This window comes from Lepisosteus oculatus, unplaced genomic scaffold (assembly GCF_040954835.1).
Source record: "Lepisosteus oculatus isolate fLepOcu1 unplaced genomic scaffold, fLepOcu1.hap2 HAP2_SCAFFOLD_63, whole genome shotgun sequence".
NCBI classification, from domain to species: domain Eukaryota; kingdom Metazoa; phylum Chordata; class Actinopteri; order Semionotiformes; family Lepisosteidae; genus Lepisosteus; species Lepisosteus oculatus.
The window spans coordinates 631,659-653,948 of NW_027168182.1; the positions used below are offsets into that span (position 1 = coordinate 631,659).

At 42.8% G+C, this 22,290-nt stretch overlaps 5 non-coding genes across 5 annotated transcripts; 3 read left to right on the plus strand and 2 right to left on the minus strand.

The window, feature by feature from the left end:
• Positions 1–2,445: 2,445 nt before the first annotated feature.
• trnag-ucc (transfer RNA glycine (anticodon UCC)) lies at positions 2,446–2,517 on the plus strand. The gene has a single exon. It is a non-coding gene; the product is annotated as a tRNA-Gly (tRNA).
• Positions 2,518–10,636: 8,119 nt separating this feature from the next.
• trnai-aau (transfer RNA isoleucine (anticodon AAU)) lies at positions 10,637–10,710 on the minus strand. The gene has a single exon. It is a non-coding gene; the product is annotated as a tRNA-Ile (tRNA).
• An 817-nt stretch (positions 10,711–11,527) lies between these two features.
• On the minus strand, positions 11,528–11,599 carry trnag-ucc (transfer RNA glycine (anticodon UCC)). The gene has a single exon. It is a non-coding gene; the product is annotated as a tRNA-Gly (tRNA).
• A 4,601-nt stretch (positions 11,600–16,200) lies between these two features.
• trnar-acg (transfer RNA arginine (anticodon ACG)) lies at positions 16,201–16,273 on the plus strand. Its single transcript has one exon. It is a non-coding gene; the product is annotated as a tRNA-Arg (tRNA).
• Positions 16,274–18,652: 2,379 nt separating this feature from the next.
• On the plus strand, positions 18,653–18,725 carry trnar-ccu (transfer RNA arginine (anticodon CCU)). Its single transcript has one exon. It is a non-coding gene; the product is annotated as a tRNA-Arg (tRNA).
• The last annotated feature ends 3,565 nt before the right edge of the window (positions 18,726–22,290 follow it).

Sequence of the window (22,290 nt, forward strand, 5' to 3'; positions counted from 1 at the left end):
GCGTGACCAGGAGTTAATTCCTTCTTTAGTTTCTCATTCTCCTGTACTGCCTCTTTTTCTATACTCTTTCGTAGCGAGTAAAATATCTTTTCTTCCGGGTTTTTGTTTTCCCCGTAAACACACTTTTAAGTCACATCCCAATTTCTTTTTTTTTTTCTCATGTATCTGCCACCACTGGTGCCGGCCGTGCACCAGGGTGGGAGCTACATGCTTGTGCTTTTGCCAATCAATACTCATATATGCTTTCTTTACAGGCGTCTTCGCCCCCAAATTCCCTCTGACAAACTCAGCTTTTTCCATATTTTTCTCCTTCTTTTCCGTCATCTTACACTTTTCCGATATTTAAACGGACCCTTCCACCACTTTCTCAAACCATCAGTTAGCGCACATGTTCGGTCTCTTTAAGATTTACTTTTGTCGTGTGTGAGGTAACAGCTCATTCAGTAGGGGGATGTTTTCACTTGGAAAAACCTGTGCATTCCTGCACTCATTCAGCTAAGCGCGTCTGTTACCTCCAGATCTAAATGCCTCTCCGAGACTTTAGAGAGGACTTACACCGCACTGTTCACAGGTAAGAAACGAGACCTCGAAAACCCCCTTTCTTGATCAGTAATTCACCATCCCCAGAACGCCAGCATCGCTGCTTTTGCCCCGGGGTGGACTTACGCACTGAGCTCAATCAGGGCGATTCTCGGGTCTCAACGTCCTTTAAATCCTGCTACTTAATGCTTTGCTCTTTATTATGAGGTGTGTTTATGTTAGTGTCGTGCGTGTGTATATGTATTTCACAAACAAGGAAAACACCAAAAACATACATACATATATCTCTTCTACTCCTGTTTCCTTTAAAACAAAAAAAAAAACCACGCCACGCCAGAAACCACGCCACTCCAATCTGTGCACGATCAAGGCGTAGCTAATCTCAGGACCCCGGGCGTAATTAAAGCCCACACCAATCCTGGATTATACGTGCATTTAATGCACCACTCAGCTCCAGAACCCCGGGCGCAATTAAGGCCCACACCGATCCCGAGCCACAGAACTCCGGGTGCAATTAAGACCCAAACCAGTTCTGACCTTCAGAACTCCGGGTGCAATTAAGACCCACACCAGTCCTGAACTACGTGCATTTAATGCACCACTTGCTCTAGAACCCCGGGCGCAATTAAGGCCCACACCGATTCTGAGCCTCAGAACTCCGGGTGCAATTAAGACCCAAACCAGTTCTGACCTTCAGAACTCCGGGTGCAATTAAGACCCACACCAGTCCTGAACTTCACGGTAAGGGTCCAAAACCCGTTCAAAACTCCACGCGCAATTAAGGCATACACCAGCTTCGAACGCCTGTACACAATACCGCGGAACCCCTGCCAGACCAAATTCTGGGCTTACAGCAACCAACCCATTACATATACCGGTGCCTTCCCCGGGCCAGAGGAATTCAGAAACTCACGTTTACTCCGTCATCTCGGGCGATTCTCGCAGGGAGCAGAGATTTCCCAATCGGTCAGAGAGAGTCAGGACTTTTAAATAAAAGAGGAGTCCTTACCTCTTAGTTATGTGCGCGCTGACCGTCTCTCCTGCCGATGGGAAGTTCTGCGCCTTCTGGAGCATCCGCCGACTACGCCAAATTTGTTGTAACAGAAGAAATAAGGTTCTTGATCCCGAGATGAAGTAAAACAGATGAGTTTATTGCATGCAAGGAACAATAAAGCCGAAGTCTTGTTTCCCGCAAGAAACTACAAAACCGAAGTATTGTTCCACGTACTGTTACAAACTTTTGGGTTATATAGTGTTTTCTTCTCCGTTTCTGACGTCACTCGGTCTGATGGTAAAGAGGGGGGTTCATGGTATTTGGCCAGTTTACGATGTTCTGGGCAAATGGTCAGTTTAACATTACACCCAGGGGGGTTCCTAGCTTGCATCTGCAATCCTTATCAGTTAACCCCCTTTCCTGCCATAAACCCCAGCTTGTGACTTAGAAGTCTAAACCCCCTACAGAAAGGATTAAATTCAAACCCCCGTCTTCACATCTTTCTTCATGGTTCTTTGAAAAACTCAATAGTTTAGACAGTCTTAGAGTTAGTTATTTGCTTTTGTGTAAGTCTTTTTCATGAATGCCAGAGGTACTCGAAATGTTGTTAAAAGAAAAACTGTGTGCTGAGTTTTATTTTTTACAGGAAACGCATGCATGTTGAAACTAAAGTTTATAAATAATTGAGAAATATTAAAGCAAGGAAAATATGATACGTGTAAAATATACAATTTGATCACATAATTACTTAATTACCTCTGGTAGTTAAATGCTTTTTTCTGCTGCGTTTTTTTTCTCTTGTACATGACTCTGATCCTCTTGTTGTATTTGTATTTGTAAATTCTATGTTTAATAAAAAAAAAATAAAAAAAGCATTCTCTGGTGGTGTCCTGCAGGCTTCCTGTGGGTGTGCGTTGGTGGTATAGTGGTGAGCATAGCTGCCTTCCAAGCAGTTGACCCGGGTTCGATTCCCGGCCAACGCAGTGGCGAATGTTTTCAAATGCTGTCATGAGCCTTGGATTGTGACTAGCAAAGCGAAGCCATTTGAAAGAGCTAAAGCACTGCAAAACGGAATTGAGGGAGAATCTTACAGGGGATTCTGAGCGGTGTCTGCATACACGCAGTCCGATACGGGTGCTGAAAGCTTGAGCTACTCTAAATGTCATGCTGGCTTTCCCCGGAGTAAATCTGTTACATTGAAAGAATGCTTCTCGCAGGTTCAAAAAGGGACCCTTGTTAATTGGAGAAATCAATGATTTCGAATGAATTCTGTATGCGTTAAAAGACAGCTATACACAGAAAACATGCAGGACACTGCTCATGATGTTTCCCGAGCCGAAACACAGTGCGTTTTTTCAAGCCATCTGACAAAGCCCGCCCACTGAAAACTGCAGCAGATCGTGTAAAGACGTTCAACTTTGTAACTACTGCACGCACAGGAAGCAGAATAAATTCCTCTTTTCAAACTGTCAAAGGTTTGCTTTACAAACGCCGCAGGACATCGCACAATCTCTTTTGAACAGGGACAAACGATTTCTTATGGGGCGCAGTAAGTACTGTTACTGTCACTGCTCGATACCGATGTTGGCCTACTATACCATGTTCAGCCACTGCTAGAAAATGTACGGCTCTAGCACCGGAGCAAACAACAGGAGGGCCGATGTCGAACAGGCACACGTGTCAGACATGGAGAGCGATGAGAATGGGATTCGAACCCATGCCTGCAGAGCACAATGGATTAGCAGTCCATCACCTTAACCACTCAGCCACCTTGTCGATGAAACTGGGCTGTCCGGACATGGGTTGGCGCGCTCCAGATGATCTTTTTCTTTTTTTCCCCACGTACTCGAGGGTCATTTTCCTGTTCCACATGTGATTTCAACATTTTCCTTGGGAGATGTCAAGCCAGCAAGCCACTGCTGTGGTTCAGTGGCCAGTGTGGAGTTCAGTGGCCCTGTTGTACACAGAAAGCACATTGAGCTCCTTGGACATGAAAAGTTCCAGATAAAAGCCATTTGTCATCCTTTCTCTTGGTGTCGATGTTGCTATTGTATGTAAAGGTGGCAACTTGCTCAGCGAGCAGGCGGAGCACACACCGAATGCAGATGTGTCTGAGTGGTGTGTCCAAGTGGCTGCAAAAGGACAACACTCCTTGGGCGCCGTGGCTTAGTTGGTTAAAGCGCCTGTCTAGTAAACAGGAGATCCCTGCCTATGGCTAGACTTAATTAAATGCAAGTATTCATTTCCTGTCTTTAACGCGACTTGTTTTTCTTAAAATGGATGCAACTTGCAAAACATGAAATACAAACCTTGCTAATCAGCGCTAGCGGCTGGCAAAAAAAAGGAGTCAGCTATTTTTTTTTCTTTAACCTTAACCCTGCTAACGGAGAAGAGTTAAACGACCGAGTCTATGCAGCTTAAACGGTGCGCAAGTCGGGTTCTTAGCTGAAAGGGTGGTAAATCACGCTCACCCCAGTCCTTAATCTTTTAAAGAGGATACAAAATTGAACCTAGTCGCCACATCACATACATCCTGTTAAATGATAAAAAGGTAACATCTATCCTCGCTCCAGAGTAAATCTCACGTTGAGGGCATCTTTTTTTTCACTTTACCGTGAGTCGGGCTCGGCTGCACAGAGGAGAGAGCAGAGCAATGAGGTCACAGGGACAGGGGAGTCACACGCTGGCGGTTTGAATACGCGGAAGATCACTGAGGGATCCACAGTATGTGGACCCTCCGTTCGCCATCAGTCCACACTCCGGACTCTGAATCCTGCCATCCGAGTTAAGATCTCGGCGGAACCTTAGGCGCAGTTCCTTCTTAAAACGTAATCTGGTGAGCATTTCTAGAATCGCACTTGTATAGATGCAGCCTTTAATGTGTTGCTAGGTTAAAATTGATGACTTCTTGTATTTCAGTAGGCAACTGCCCTCTTGATTTTGGATTGAATTTCTTTATTACAGGGGCGCTTTTATGAAGACAGAGTCATGTTCAGGTACTTTGCTTGATGGAGGAAGCTCATTTCGGACTCTGTGATCTGCTCACCTTGAAAGGTCTGCTGTACTACTACAAGAGAGAAGTAGGGTCTGGAAGAAGGGACAATTTTATGATGCTTTGGAAGATAGTTTTTTTTTTCTTATACTGAAAATGAAAAGTAGTTGTTTCTATATGGACTCAGTCTTTGGAATTTGTATATTTATACATTTCAGTGAACCCTCAGCCATTCCTTCTGTATTGTAATTCAATTTGTCTTTTAAAATTCCTTCCCCACTTCTAGGACCTGCAGTTGCTGAACTCCACAATGGCTTCTATTGGAAAGTCTGTGACTGAGACCATTATTTATTTAGGAGCAATGAGCAATTCTTATATAAATGCAATAAAATCATTATGCTCAAACTATGAGAGAGAATTTTAAGGATAATTTAAGAAATCAGTCTTAGCTTGTATCTATACACAGATGGTATTAATTATTTTCAAAGGAAACCCGCGAGGATTCCCCTGGTGTGCAAGATGTGCCTGAATACTTTTGATCAGCTTCCTGCTCACTTCAAGAGGGCGTGTATGAAGCACGCCACGGCAGAAGAGATCAGGTGGCCTCTCAACAGGCGAGGGAGGACATGATGAATCACCTGAAGAACGGGGTCATCGTGGATTACCACAGAATAGAGATCAAAGGACACTTTGTGGGCTTGAAATACAAAGAAAATCATGTTCTATGGGACAAGATAAATACAAAACTTAAGCTTTTATTTTAATGAGATTTATTTATAAAGCATAAGCAATCATTTATTACATTAATATATGTGAAAATAACATTTTAGTATCATACGTTTAGTATATTTAGTCCCTAATGCTGAAAGAAATGATCATAGAACATGACATCTAACCTTACCTGCTGTGTTTTTAATCCCTATTGCTCAATGCACGGTGAAAGCATTGCATACATATGTCTGACAATGAGGAATGGGCCCCTGAGACAGTCATTTGCCTGTTTCACAAATGATCGTATTTTACTAGAGATTCTGTTTGGGATTCAGATGTGCATTCGGACAGCAATCCCTTTCAAGAAATGATACGTTCTGGATGAGGTCAAAGGTGCTGGAACACTGTATTTAGGATGTGTTTGCAGAGACTGTGTGTCTCCTGCTTCAACGCAGTGAGAAATAGATGTGCTCCTGTAATTCATTGGTACATGCCCAGGGCAGTAAGCAGTCTGAGGATTTATTTCCAGACGGCATAGAGCAGTGAAGCAGTGAAGTAGTGCAACACACTGGATCATTATATTATTAGAATCTATTCTACTTAAATTATTACATTATACACAATTTGAGTTCATTTTAAAAAGTAAAAGGTAATGAAAGGAATGCATTTTCGTAAGAAAGATAATACCGATATGCATGTGATAATCTTCCTTATATCATGTAGTGCGTCATTTGGACACTTTGTGGGATTGAAATACAAAGAAAATCATGTTCTATGGTACAAGATAAATACAAAACTTAAGCTTTTATTTTAATTAGATTTGTTTATAAAGCATAAGCAATCATTTATTATATTAATATATGTGTGTAGCGGCGAGGCTTATTAATAAGGCAGAATTAAGTGTTCTGAGCCTTCCCAAATGAGGCCCCATTTCTCTGTTCATCTCTGTGGTGCAGCCACAGAGAGACTATTCATGCAGGGTGATTTAAGGTCCTAGGACAGCTCCCAAAGGGGGATGCACTTAGCTAAGCCTGGCTATCATGATCAATGGTCATCCATTGGCGCCTATCTGTCTAGGGAGTGCCAGTTGGACATCTGGACTGCATTACTAAGTGTCAGGACTAAGTGACTCATATCTCACCTTGATCAATCAATCAGGGACTGGTAGGGCCGAGTAACCCACGTGGGACTCTGATGCCCATGGAACTTTCAGCCAATCAATGAGCTGAAGTTCCTCCAGGTAAAAACAGGCAACACAGAGAGCCTGTGAGATTCAGTAAGATTCAGAAGGGAGGATTCAGAGGATTCTGTGGACAATTCTAAAGGGAATTCAAAGGAGAATTCCAGGGCAGGGCGGCCCAGGAGCAGAAGGCTCCCAAGGGCAGGACATTCTCGCAGCGCGCCTCCTGACCATCCTGAGACTCAGCCCGGACAACCACGGAACGGCCAGTGTGTCCGAGTGCCAGAACTTTCCTTTGTTCTAAGAGTCTAGAGCGGAGGTTGCCAGAGAATAACCAGAGGATCCACCCGAGGTTAGCACCAGCAGCAGGCCTCGTGAACAGGTCGGAACTGTGGACAGCTGAATCACTATTCAGAACTAGCTCTTCATCAGAAACGAACCGGTCCTCTTCCTGACTTGCTGGGACCCACAGTCATCTTTTCTCCTGTGCACAAACTTTGCTAGTTAAAGCCCACAGTGAGCATCAGCAGCGCAGCGTCGCAAGCCGCACAGCACAGCCTGGCACGGAGCCAGAGAGCGCGGATTGGACAGCAACAGCCTGCAACTGTTTCTTTGTGCCCGCAGGAAGATCTGAATCCCCAAAGATTGGATGAGTATTCAACTTCAATGCATTACAGCTCGAGAATTCAATTGTTATCCCAACCAGTTGATATCAATTTAATTCCTAAGAGTTATGTACTTGTTTGAGTATCTAATGTAGAAGTTATAACCAAGTTCATTAACGAAACGGTCTTAATGAATGATATACTGAACGTATGTCCTCTTGATATGTGTAACACTTCGTAACTGACTGAATATATATCTTTTGTATTCTGATAACCCTCTCGATAAGATCTGTTAGGTTTACATGCATATTTTATGTATTAATAGATGTATCCTCGTGTATTAGTACCTGTGTGTGCGCGTTGTTTGAGTTATGTCACATGGTTGGATTCTAAAGCCATCAAAAGAATCAACTTTGTGATTTACTGCTACAATTAATAATTGTCTCAGTAAATGCCCAAACCCTACAGAACTGGTGCCTTCAGAGAGCCACTACATTTAATTTTGCTATGGCAACATTACATATTTGGCGTCCCTGAGCCGGTTTTCTTACATGTGAAAATAACATTTTAGCATCATATTATTACATACAGGTCTCTAGCTTCAACACAGTGATATATATATATACTCAGTGATTTATTGGTACATGACCAGGTCAATAATCAGAATGAGGATTTATTTCCAGACGGGCTACAGGTAGTGTTGTGAAATACTTCAACACACTGGATCGCAGATTTAGACCCCCTGCACTCTTACTCCATAAAAACCAAAGAAATGAAGATATGTAGCAATCACATTGCAACAGGGCTGACAGTGACTTAATGCTTATACTAGTGGACTTCTGGTACCTTTAGGGTACGGTGTTCCCTGAAGGGCTCTCAAACCCCGCATTTCAGATGCCTAGCTGTTTCGCTGATGTGTTGCACCTCAGAATCACTTTTAAACCTTACCTCTGGTATCTTTAATCCCTATTGCTCAACGCATGGTGAAAGTATTGCATAAATGTGTCTGAAAATGAGCAATGGGCACCTGAGAGACTCATTTGCCTGTTTCACAAATGATCATATTTGACTAGAGATTCTGTTTGGGATTCAGTTGTGCATTCTGACAGCAATCGCTTTCAAAAAACGATACATTCTGGATGAGGAACAAGTAATAGGTTTATTCCATGCTGAAAAAAAGAAGAAAGAGAACACAACGTTTCGGCCGTGGAGCCTTCTTCAGGTGTGAGGGTCCCTCACACCTGAAGAAGGCTCCACGGCCGAAACGTTGTGTTCTCTTTCTTCTTTTTTTCAGCATGGAATAAACCTATTACTTGTTCCTTTGCAGCCTACGCATGCTGACGCAGCTACCCACCTGAACTACATTCTGGATGAGGTCAAGGTGCAGGAACACTGTATTTAGGATGTGTTTGCACTTATTATGTGTCTCTAGCTTCAACACAGCAATATATGTATATGCTCACTGATTTTTTGGTACATGCCCAGGGCAATAATCATTATGAGGATTTATTTCCTGATGTGCTAGGGGTAGTGTTGTGAAATACTTCAACACACTGGATCGCAGGTTTAAACCGCCTGCACTCTTACTCCTTAAAAACCAACAAATGCAGATATGTAGCAATCATATTGTAGCAGACACTCATTTGCCTGTTTCACAAATGATCATATTTTACTAGAGATTCTGTTTGGGATCCGGATGTGCATTCTGACAGCAATCTCCTTATCGCGGCTTTGCCCTTCTTGCCTCTTTGGACAATATCTCCATCTTGTGGTCGTTGTTGGTAATGTCTAGACAACATCTCCATCTTGTGGTCGTTGTTGGTAATGTCTTCTTATGCCCTTTTTTATTTTAATTCTCTATTAGTTGATTCTAGAATCAATACAATGGAGATGAAAACATCAGTTTTATAGCAGACAATATGACATTATTTATAGTCCAATTAGAAACTTATTACCCTGTTTTTAACATAATAACAAATTAAAATTGATTAAAACTAAGTTTGGAACACCAGGGAACATAACAAATGATTTTTAGGAAAACCATGAGGTTCTCTGTGTCCAATGCCTGCAAGGGGAGAAAGCTAGAATCCTTTGATTTTTTCAAAATTTGAAAATAAACATCATATAACAACAGCTTTCATTCCTAGGAGTGAAAAATAACCATTTTTGAAGACATAGTAGTTTCTAAAACACTACAATAAAGTTAAAAACATCAGTTTTATATTACATTATTTTTAGTGAAATTAGTCATTTTTTGCACTATTTTTAATAAAATATCTAATTAAAAGTGATTAAAATTAAGTTTGGAACAACAAGGAACACAAAAAAAAAAGATTTTTAGGAAAACCATGAGGTCCTCTGTGCCCGATGCCTGCAAGGGGAGAAAGCTAGAATCCTAAAAAAAAGTTATCAATTCTAGAGCCTAAGAGGAAAACAAGACAAATGTATATCTCCAAATAATTTTATGTGCTTCAGAAGAGCCCAGGAAAGTTTTTTGCATACATGAAACCACGCCCGTTTGCACATAAGCAGACATGGTTGCACACACGACTGCATGAAAGCACACGTGCATGCGAAGTCATCCTGTTGAGCATTTGAAAAGCCGCACCACGCCGCACTTGAAATAGCTCTTACATTAGTGGTAGACGCAGGAATCGCCTTTTTATTTACGCTCTTACCAACGCGATGGAAAGCAAAACAAAGCAAAGCAGAGCAAAACAAAATGAACAAACGAAAACCCTCACGTCCCGCACTTGCATATAACGCCGTTACGTGCCCAAGCGGTATTGTACGTCATCCTAGCACTGCACCCCGGGGCGTAAGGTATATGGGAACGAGCACACGCCACGAATCGTCTCGAATCACTCCCTACAGCTGTAAGGCGCCTTGAAGCGTGCACCCCCAACATTCTTCTTTGCGCATCTGTGAAAGGTAAACTCTTGAGCAAACTCTGAACCAGCTCTAAGGAAACTAATCTGATTAGACGTTACTTTGACTCATCTTTTTACTCTCAGTGCTGGATTGCTCAAACTCCAGCTAGGGTTAGGTTTAACATTCCCACGCTACTTAGACACTTTGTTTACGCTCAGTGCTGGATTTTGGGAACTTCAGGACGAGTGGGAATTTTCTCCTATCTGTCCATTCTGTTTTGTTTTGGAGACTCTTGGCTGCCTATATTGTACAGTGCAGCGTGAAGGAAACATTTTCCAAAACTGTGTCAGCTCAAAAGTTGTAAGAAAACCTCTCCAGCTGCTTTACCTCTCTTCATTTTTGTCATTTAATGTGACAATCGATGTATAACTGGAGCCTCACATATGCAAATGGTGAGGCTCCAGTTCGACACCACTTTACAGTATATGACAAAAGCATGGCAGACTGTGCCGGACCAGCTGGTAACTTCCGCTTATTTTGACCATATTAAACATTGGAAATCTTCCCACTTGCATTTGTGACACTTGATTTTGGCTCCACCTAAGACACTCTTAAATCTTCAAACACTTTTCTCTTCTCCCGCAACACTCTTGTCTGTCGGCACTGTGTGGCAGCGTTGCAGGACAACCCATCTCACCACGGAAAGGAACCTAACAGCTTTGGTAAGAGAGGAGAAAAGGACATGGCCCGTACGGGGCTCGAACCCGCGACCTTGGCGTTATTAGCACCACGCTCTAACCAACTGAGCTAACCGGCCTCGTGACAGTGCCCCTCTCTGTGCTGCAAAAAATCGAATTTCTTTTGTCCTCCTTTGAATAGAAAGCCGTGTAATTCAGTGTACGGGCTTTCTCATGCAGTTTCATGGTTTCACAGCATTATTCAGCTGATTTTAAATGTACCTAAAGGAGAAACATTATTGAAGACCATCAATTACCAAGAGCTTTTGTCAAAGGTTTTGGTGGTCATTTTTAATGACCACAGAGCACTATGACCTCGGTTTTACATCTCATCCAAAAGACAGCGCCCTTTTACAACACAGCTTCTCCGTCACTATATTGGGAGATTGGGACCCGCACAGACCTCAGGGTGAGCGCCTCCCCGCTGGCCCCATTAACACCACTTCCAGCTGGAAGCTTTGTTTTTCCCTGTAGCTCACCCTCATCCAGGTACTGACCTGGCTCACACCTGCTTAGCTTCAGTGGGTTTTCAGTTGCGAGTTGCAAAAGTTGGGATGCAAGTGATGGAGCCGTTCGCTGCAAAAGCCACTGCATTGGCCAGGAATCGAAACCAAGCCTCCTGCGTGGCAGGCGAGAGTTCTAACAATGAACCACCAATGCTCAATGCCTGTACCTTCAAAAAAGACGCTTTTTTGGTGCTGTGTGCAAAAAGCGTCGACATCTGCTTCCAGCTGCAAAATGCCATCCGCGGACGCTGTGAATTTATTTAGACACCGCTCAGAATCCCCTGTAAGATTCTCCTTCAATTCCGTTTTGCAGTGCTTTAGCTCTTTCAAAAGGCTTCGCTTTGCTAGTCACAATCCAAGGCTTGTGACAGCATTTGAAAACACTTGCCACTGCGTTGGCCGGGAATTGAACCCGGGTCAACTGCTTGGAAGGTAGCTATGCTCACCACTATACCACCAACACATGCCCGGGGGAGCCCTCCAGGACACCACCAGAGAATGCTCACGATTTCAGAAGCTGTCTCCGGGACGTGCTGGTTCCACACATCCTGAATAAATCATGTTATTGTTAGTTGCTGTAGCTAGACGTTCAAATGAGTTTCATGGCCAGATGAACTGTTTCCTCAAGTGGTATAGTATTGCAGTAAGACAGCACGATGCCTGCAAGACTATGTCACGCTAAACGCCACAGATTGTGTTTGTCCGATCGTGTCAGTCGTCCTGCAGCCACGGGAAGTGGGACACAAACATGCTGCAATGCTTTCAAGACATTAGGATTTGTTTGTGCAACATCCGAGAAGAGTACTTGTGGCTTGAATGTGACTGAGCAAGGTGTTTAAAGACAGAGACTGAAAACTGTTAAAGGATGAGTCAAAGTAACGTCTAATCGGATTAGTTTCCTTAGAGCTGGTTCAGAGTTTGCTCAAGAGTTTACCTTTCACAGATGCGCAAAGAAGAATGTTGGGGGTGCACGCTTCAAGGCGCCTTACAGCTGTAGGGAGTGATTTCAGACGATTCGTGGCGTGTGCTCATTCCCATATACCGTACGCCCCGGGGTGCAGTGCTAGGATGACGTACAATACCGCTTGGGCACGTAACGGCGTTATATGCAAGTGCGGGACGTGAGGGTTTTGCGTTTGTTCGTTTTGTTTTGCTCTGCTTTGCTTTGTTTTGCTTTCCATCGCGTTGGTAAGAGCGTAAATAAAAAGGCGATTCCTGTGTCGACCACTAATGTAAGAGCTATTTCAAGTGCGCCGTGGTGCGGCTTTTCAAATGCTTAACAGGATGATTTTGCATGCACGCGTGCTTTCATGCAGTCGTGTGTGCAACCATGTCTGCTTACGTGCAAACGGGCGTGGTTTCATGTATGCAAAAAACTTTCCTGGGCTCTTCTGAAGCACATAAAATTATTTGGAGATATACATTTGTCTTAGTTTCCTCTTAGGCTCTAGAATTGATAACTTTTTTTTCATTTTTGGCATTTTTCATCATTTTCCAGAAAGTGGTTGCAAGCCCGATATCATGCGAAGAAACTTCAGGATTCGGGGATCAGTCAATGGATTTTCTTCAAAGTTGGATTTTTGCACTCTGTGGACCAAGAGATGTTGTTCTATAATGTTTTTTTTTTTCAAATTTAAAAATATCATTTTTTCATGGAGCTTTGAATGGGATGGATTCACCCTCCTTTAGCTAGGACAGAGCTCCAGGAGCCTGGGTAGGATTCTAGCTTTCTCCCCTTGCAGGCACCTGGCACAGAAGACAATATTTTTTTCCTTAAAATCTTTTTTTTTGTGTTCCTTGTTGTTCCAAACTTAATTTTAATCACTTTTAATTAGAGATTTTATTAAAAATAGTGCAATAAATGACTAATTTCACAAAAATTAATGTAATATAAAACGGATGTTTTCAACTTTATTGTAGTGTTTTAGAAACTAATATGTCTTCAAAAATGGTTGTTTTTCACTCCTATGAATGAAAACTGTTGTTATATGATGTTTTTTTTTTCAAATTTTAAATGATCATTTTTTCATGGAGCTTTGAAGGGGATGGATTCACCCTCCTTTAGCCTGGACAGAGCTCCAGGAGCCTGGGTAGGATTCTAGCTTTCTCCCCTTGCAGGTACCTGGCACAGAAGACATCATTTTTTTCCTTAAAATCTTTTTTTTTTGTGTTCCTTGTTGCTCCAAACTTAATTCTATTCACTTTTAATTAGAGATTATATTAAAAATAGTGCAATAAATGACTAATTTCACTAAAAATACTAAAAGTAATATAAAACGGATGTTTTTAACTTTATTGTAGTGTTTTAGAAACTAATATGTCTTCAAAAATTGTTATTTTTCACTCCTAGGAATGAAAGCTGTTGTTATATGATGTTTATTTTCAAATTTTGAAAAAGCAAAGGATTCTAGCTTTCTCCCCTTGCAGGCATCGGACACAGAGAACCTCATGGTTTTCCTAAAAATCATTTTTTATGTTCCCTGGTGTTCCAAACTTAGTTTTAATCAATTTTAATTTGTTATGTTACAAACAGGGTAATAAAGTCTTAATTGGACTATAACTAATGTCATATTGTCTGCTACAAAACTGATATTTTCAGCTCTATTGTAGAGATTCTAGAATCAACTAATAAAGAATTGAAATAAAAAAAGGGCATAAGAAGACATTACCAACAACGACCACAAGATGGAGATATTTTCCAAAGAGGCAAGAGGGGCAAAGCTGCGATAAGGTAAAATCATTTTTTGAAAGAGATTGTTGTCAGAATGCACATCCGTATCCCAAACAGAATCTCTAGTAAAATATGATCATTTGTGAAACAGGCAAATGAGTGTCAGCTACAATATGATTGCTACATATCTGCATTTGTTGGTATTTAAGGAGTAAGAGTGCAGGTTTAAACCTGCGATCCAGTGTGTTGAAGAATTTCACAACACTACCTCTAGCACATATGGAAATAAATCCTCATAATGATTATTATGTACCAAAAAATCAGTGAGCATATATATATATATCACTGGGTTGAAGCTAGAAACACAGAATAACTGCAAACACATCCTAAATACAGTGTTCCAGCACCTTTGACCTCATCCAGAACGTATCATTTCTTGAAAAGGATTGCTGTCCGAATGCACATCTGAATCCCAAACAGAATCTCTAGTAAAATACGATCATTTGTGAAACAGGCAAATGACTGTCTCAGGGGCCCATTTCTCATTGTCAGACACATGTATGCAATGCTTTCACTGTGCATTGAGCAATAGGGATCAAAAACACCGCAGGTAAGGTTAGAAGTCATGTTCTATGATCATTTCTTTCAGCATTAGGGACTAAATATACTAAACGTATGATGCTAAAATGTTATTTTTACATATATTAATGTAATAAATGATTGCTTATGCTTTATAAACAAATCTAATTATAATAAAAGCTTAAGTTTTGTATTTATCTTGTACCATAGAACATGATTTTCTTTGTATTTCAAGCCCACAAAGTGTCCAAATGATGCACCTTTGATGCTCCAGATGATCTTTTTCTTTTTTTTCCCTCGTACTCGAGGGTCAATTTCCTGTTCCACACGCGATTTCAACATTTTCCTTGGGAGATGTCAAGCCAGCAAGCCACTGCTGTGGTTCAGTGGCCAGCGTGGAGTTCAGTGGCCCTGTTGTACACAGAAAGCACATTGAGCTCCTTGGACATGAAAAGTTCCAGATAAAAGCCATTTGTCATCCTTTCTCTTGGTGTCGATGTTGCTATTGTATGTAAAGGTGGCAACTTGCTCAGCGAGCAGGCGGAGCACACACCGAATGCAGATGTGTCTGAGTGGTGTGTCCAAGTGGCTGCAAAAGGACAGCACTCCTGGGGCGCTGTGGCTTAGTTGGTTAAAGCGCCTGTCTAGTAAACAGGAGGCCCTGGGTCTGAATCCCAGTGGATAACCGCCTACGGCTAGACTTAATTAAATGCAAGTATTCATTTCCTGTCTTTAACGCGACTTGTTTTTCTTAAAATTGATGGAATTTGCAAAACATGAAATACAAACATTGCTAATCAGCGCTAGCGGCTGGCAAAAAAAAAGAAGTCAGCAATGTTTTTTTTCTTTAACCTTAACCCTGCTAATGGAGAAGAGTTAAACGACCGAGTCTATGCAGCTTAAACGGTGCTCATGTCGGGTTCTTAGCTGAAAGGGTGGTAAATCACGCTCACCCCAGTCCTTAATCTTTTAAAGAGGATACAAAATTGAACCTAGTCGCCACATCACATACATCCTGTTCAACGATAAAAAGGTGACATCTATCCTCGATCCAGAGTAAATCCCACGTTGAGGGCATCTTTTTTTTCACTTTACCGTGAATCGGGCTCGGCTGCACAGAGGAGAGAGCAGAGCAATGAGGTCACGGGGACAGGGGAGTCACACGCTGGCGGTTTAAACACGCGGAAGAAAACTGAGGGATCCACAGTATGTGGACCCTCCGTGCGCCATCAGTCCACACTCTGGACTCTGAATCCTGCCATCCAAGTTAAGATCTCGGCGGAACCTGAGGCGCAGTTCCTTCTTAAAACGTAATCTGGTGAGCATTTCTAGAATCGTACTTGTATAGATGCAGCCTTTAATGTGTTGCTAGGTTAAAATTGATGACTTCTTGAACTTCAGTAGGCAACTGCCCTCTTGATTTCGGATTTAATTTCTTTATTACAGGGGCGCTTTTATGAAGACAGAGTCATGTTCAGGTACTTTGCTTGATGGAGGAAGCATATTTCGGACTCTGTGATCTGCTCACCTGGAAAGGTCTGCTGTACTACTACAAGAGAGAAGTAGAGTCTGGAAGAATGGACAATTTTATGATGCTTTGGAAGATAATGTTTTTTTTTTCTTTGAAATCGAAATGAATCAGAATATCAGTGCAAAAGACAAACTCTTGGTTTGGTTTAAAGAGATATGGTTTTAAAACAGACAAGATGTAGAAAACAGGTGTTTCTCACTTTTGGAAAAGAATGGACCGGGGGTAATATTTTACTAGTTGCAGTGCTGATCTCACTGGGTTACAGTCCTGCAGTGTCACACCAGGGCCAGTGGCGCAATGGATAACGCGTCTGACTACGGATCAGGAGATTGCAGGTTCGACTCCTGCCTGGCTCGGGTCGTTCTTAAACGCATCGGGCTACTCCCTAAGTAGTCTGTGCTACTTACTGCATTGTAATCGTACCCAGTAAGAGATTTCCTCCATGTAAATGAACTGCACCTGACAGCTTTAGAAAAACACCTGGGCTCAGTACGGTGCTGAGAGCTCAGCGTTGCTGTTCTAATTAGCACGCACTGCATCGGCTATGAGCCCGAACCTTTCAATTATTCCGATCAGTAAGTCAACACGTAGTCCACATGAACGGTAGAAATATTCTCTTGTCTGTCTCTTGTTTGTATAGAACTGAATGTCCCTGACAATGTACTGTTAGTTTTAATTGAAGAACGGCATTTGTGTTCAAATATACCAGACAAGTTTACGTAACTGCTCATGCGACACTCAGTTGTAATTAGTCAAGAAATAAAGTCGAACAACAGCTGCGGGTTTGATTCTGAACGTATGAGATTGCAGCGCCTTTTACTTTCATTGACAAATGATAGAGATTCGAAGAGAGATCCTTCAGACCAGCAAGCAAACCCACGGCTATTTCGGTTTTCTATCTAGGCAATGTTGGTGTCTGCAATAGCATACATGAAAGCGTGATGCAATTTCTGTGGCTACATTTGTTGCACGTCATGCACAGTAAGAGTGTTTCTAACACCAAATAAAAAGTCAACAATTAGCGATCACGCCTTCTCCTCAGTTAACCCACTGAAACCCTTGCTGTTAACAGTTCTTTACTGCGTGCTTTACCAGCACCTACATATCGTGTCGGTTCTTTCAGCTTTATTCATTAGGTTTTCAAAGGCATAAGTAGAGCACCAGAGGTGCGAACGCAAAATGCGTGGTTATCTGAAGAATTGATTTCCACGGCAGCGGGTCCAAACGATTTCGCGTTTTTATAGTACCAGGAAAGGAGAAGTGGCACTTCGCCTCTGCCGCGCAGGCACAAGGCGACGTGCGGCAGACGCCGGAGTCGGCAGGTTTCGAACCTGCGCGGGGAAGCCTCAACGCATTTCGAGCCCATCACCTTAACCACTCGAGCACGACAAATGCGAGCTCAATGCCGCCGCATTCCTCCTATAATCAAACACGGACTGCGAGGTGGCTGCGGAAACCTTTTTAAAGTTGGTCTTCGTTAAAAGAAATACCTTTCCAAGATTCGTGCCGGCAGACAGACACGCCTCAGAGGGTTTAAGGCTGGCTTCACGTTCAAATGGTAAAGTCCCCCAGTCCGGATGTCAAAATGCAACTTTGGCAGACAGAAAAAACATCAACAAACCAAAAATGTGGACAAGGATTTTACAAGCTGCACCACACTGCACTTTCAAAAGCATTTACATTCGTGTTAGACGCAGGAATTGCCTTTGATTTGCGCGCTTACGAACGCCATGGAAAACGAAACAAAACTAAAGCCCTCAGCTCCTGCACTTGATTATAATCCCGTTACGTGTCGAAGCAGGAATTTACGTCATCCTACCACTGCAACACGGGGAATAGAGGGAAATGAGCACAAGCTACGAATTGTCTCTAATCAGTCCCTACAGTTGTAAGACGCCTGGAAGCGTGCACCCCCATCATTAATCTTTGCGCATCTGTGCAAGGTAAACTCTGGAGCAGTCTCTGAAACGGCTCAAAGGAAACACGTGATTGATTCCATGTGCATCTGGGGTTCATTTCTTATTTACATTTAATTCAAGGGAAAGGCTTGGGTCAGTTTCAGACGGCCTCCAACAGCGAGATTCAAGCGCCCCACCTTCAGCCCAATCTGCGCCGCCAGAACGCCAACGGCTCCTCTGGTCTCCGGGGTGCGGTTGTGACCCCGTAACCTAAAGTGTTGGTGGCAGACAAATGGAGACTAACAGGTGATGTCCTAGGACATGACTACATTGTGACACTCGGTGGGGATGGTGACCATTGCTTGGAAAAGAGTGCGAGGCCCCTTTAGAAAAACATTTTGTTAACAGGCATTCTGCCTCAGCCTAAACACCTATAGCTTGCAAAGCGCATGCTATTAGACAGGCACCTCTGCAAGACCTTAAGAGTCTCTTAAACTAGTGATAGTAAGGTGTTCCCAATGGGCGATGTTTGGCTTTCAAATCATCTCTCTGTGGAAGCGCCGCGATGCAGCTGTTTAAGGCTTAGAAGCAGCTGACTGTTTCACTACCTAACTGATTACTGTCAGTCAGGGAGCTCAGAGGTGAAAAGCCTGTCTGAGAGACAATTCGCCGTCGATCAGTTCAATATGTTCCGTACCAACTCGGCGCACCTGAGATCATCTTGGTAGCTGTGTAGCTCAGATGAGTGAGAGCGTGTGTGTGTGTGTACCACCGTGATTGGATGCCGGTCCTTCTCAGGTCACAGTAAACCTTCTGCTGCCTAGCTTTCCCCAGTGTGCCCCAGTGGCCTAATGGATAAGGCACTGGCTTCCTAAGCCAGGGATTGTGGGTTCGAGTCCCATCTGGGGTGCTCCTGTCCCATTTTGAGCGTACAAATGTCCTTGTGATTTGCAAAGCTGCAACCCCACCTTACTCAGTGAGCATCTCTGCTTTTCTCTCACATACAGTTGGGAGAAAAACTTTTGTAAACAGCCCTTCGGAATGATGTGGATTTCTGCATGAATGGCTCCTAACATGTGATCTTATCTTTATCTAAGTCATAATAATTAATAAAGAGAGTCTGATTTAACAAACAACACACGCCCAACATTTGACATTGCTGTTTCTTTATTGACCAAATGGTTTAAACAATCAAGGTCATTGATGGAAAAAGTACGTGAACCCTTATATTAAGGAGCTAGTGGAACCTCCTTTATGACAAAAACCTCAACCCCTACTTTCTGTAGCGGCTGGTCAGACCTGAGCAGCGGTTAGGAGGTATTTTGGCCTATTCCTCTATGAAAAACTGTTTCAGTCATGTATATTTTTGGGATGTCTTGCGCTGAACGGCCTGCTTCAGATCACGCCACAGTATTTCAATGGGATTGGGGTCAGGACTCTTACTTGGCCATCCCAAAATACGGAATTTCTTCTGTTTCAGCCACTCTGTTGTTGATGTACTCCTTTGTTTTTGTCATGCTGCATGACCCAGCGTCTTTCGAGTTGTAGATCACAGGCAGACACCCTGACATTCTGCTGTAGATTTTCCTGATACATCTTGGAATTCATCGGTCCCTCGATGATTGCAAGCCGTACAGCCTCCGCCATGCTTCCCAGGTGGGATGAGGTTTTGGAGTTGGTATGCAGTGTTTTGTTATCTCCAAACATAACGCTGTGCACATTTACCAACAAGTTCAACTTTTGTCACGTCTGTCCACAGAACATTGTTCCAGGAGTTGCTGTGGAACATCCATGTGGTCTTTAGCAAACTTGAGAGGGGCAGTGGTGGTTTTTTTGGGGGGGAGAGCAGTGGTTTCCTCCATGGTGACCTCGCATGATCACCACTCCTGTTCAGATTTCTTCTTATGGTGGACTCATAAACACAGACATAAGACAAAGTCAACCACCTGTTCGCTAGATCCCATCCCCACTCAGCTAGTCAAAGATTCCCTCGAAGGACTGGCAGGACCTATAATTAGTATGATGAATGCATCGCTTGCGTCAGGCGTTGTACCTGATCAATTTAAGGTAGCGGTTGTTAGACCGCTCCTTAAGAAGTCAAATTTGGATCCACAAGTTCTTAACAACTACAGGCCTGTCTCAAAGGTCCCATTTCAATCTAAAAGTCTTGGGAGAATAGTTGTTGCCCAACGTCAATCGTATCTGGATTCAAATAATATACTTGAGAAATTTCAGTCTGGTTTCTGAAACTGCATTAACAAGAGTCGTAAATGATATTCTCTTAGCTACTGATGCGGGGAATGCAACAGTGCTTGTGCTTCTAGATCTTAGAGCTGCCTTTGACACGGTTGACCTCTCTGTTTTGTTACACAGGCTTGAGTTTGAGGTTGGCTTATCTGGAACCGTCCTTCAGTGGTTTACTTCACATTTTACTCATCGTTTTCATTATGTTCAAATATCTAATAATTGTACTGCTTCATCAATGTCACCAGTTCAATTTGGGGTACCAGAAGATCAGTGCTGGGACCAATATTGCTCTCTCTCTCTACATGCTGCTGCTAGGTAGGATAATCCGAAAAAATAATATGAACTTTCATTCATATGCTGATTGCACTCAAATAAACATTTTGTTTACACCAAACGACAGCTCTTCTATTATCACTTTAGTTAAATGCATTAATGAAGGAAATACTTGGATGTGTGAAAACTTTTTGTTACTCAACTCTGAGAAAACTGAGGATCTGTTGATCGGAGGCAACAATACTGATAGGACTACTATAACTTCAGCACTTAACTCAGAGGATTTAAACATTTGCCTCAAAGAGACAGCACGTTACCTAGGCGGCATATTAGACACAAGGTTCTTAACAACTTGCATTGTTAAGTGCCTTGGGAAGCCCTTGTTGTGAAAGGCGCTATATAGAAATACATTGATTTGAACTGAATTGATAATGTAAAATGTTGTGTGTGTTGTTTGTTAAACAAGACTGTATTTATAAAAAAATAAAAGGAATTTGCTAGGAATGCAAACGTTAGGTTGCGCTTCTTCATGCTGCATCGTCGGCATGAGTGGAGCTTTTTAAACGTCTGTACTTACTGCGCCCCATAAGAAATCGTTTGTCCCCGTTCAAAAGCGATTGTGCGATGTCCTGCAGTGTTCGCAAAGCAAACCTTTGACAGTTTGAAAAGAGGAATTTATTCTGCTTCCTGTGCGTGCGTGCAGTAGTTACAAAGTTGAACGTCTTTACATGATCTGCTGCAGTTTTCAGTGGGAGGGCTTTGTCAGATGGCTTGGAAAAACGCACTGTGTTTCGGCTCGGGAAACATCATGAGAAGTGTCCTGCATGTTTTCTGTGTATAGCTGTCTTTTAACGCATACAGAATTCATTCGAAATCATTGGATTCTCCAATTAACAAGGGTCCCTTAAAGGATGAGTCAAAGTAACGTCTAATCGGATTAGTTTCCTTAGAGCTGGTTCAGAGTTTGCTCAAGAGTTTACCTTTCACAGATGCGCAAAGAAGAATGTTGGGGGTGCACGCTTCAAGGTGCCTTACAGCTGTAGGGAGTGATTCGAGACGATTCGTGGCGTGTGCTCGTTCCCATATACCATACGCCCCGGGGTGCAGTGCTAGGATGACGTACAATACCGCTTGGGCACGTAACGGCGTTATATGCAAGTGCGGGACGTGAGGGTTTTCGTTTGTTCATTTTGTTTTGCTCTGCTTTGCTTTGTTTCATGGTCAAGAGGCGTAAGGTAAGTCGTAATCCAGGGAGAACACTGGTGGCAAACAGTCCGAGGTGAGAGGCGAGGTCCAAAGTCGAAAAGGCAGAAGGGGAGTCCAATATCCAGAATAAACGAGGTAATGGAAAAAACGCCAGGTAGAGCTCTCAAGGAGTAGACTCAATACCAGCGGGAAGCAGGTAAAGATGGTAAAAATAGCACTGCGTACCGCACGGTGGAGTGTGTGCAGGTGGGTTAACTCGTGCGGCGGCGTTTGTTAATAATCACCCACTGCTGGTGCTGATTAGATCGCTTAAGAGTTGGTCTTAACTGCCTGGCGGTCATGACAAGCTCCTCTTTAAGCTGTGGTTTAGTTTTGCATTCATGTGTTTCTAGAGCAGTTATTTATGGGGGTGGGTGGGTCTTTCACAGAGGCTCAGGACAAATCCCCTGCATGAAAGTCTACTGTGTGCGTTCAAACAGGTCAAGAGCCAGGCAGGAGGACAATGGACAGAAGAGCCAACGAGCTAAAAATAAAAGAACGAATATGAAAAAGCCACCATCTTTTTCTTTTTGACATTTTCCGACTTTCATGCAAGCCAGGACAAAGTTGCTCGTAGCTACTTGTGGATTCAAATACTCTATCGAGTGCTTTGATGAGTTTTTGCAATTTGATTGTCGTCCTGTCAGCCTGTTTCTGTTTTTTTTTTCAATCTAGTGATGGAAAGTAAGAGGGAAATGATGGAGCAATCA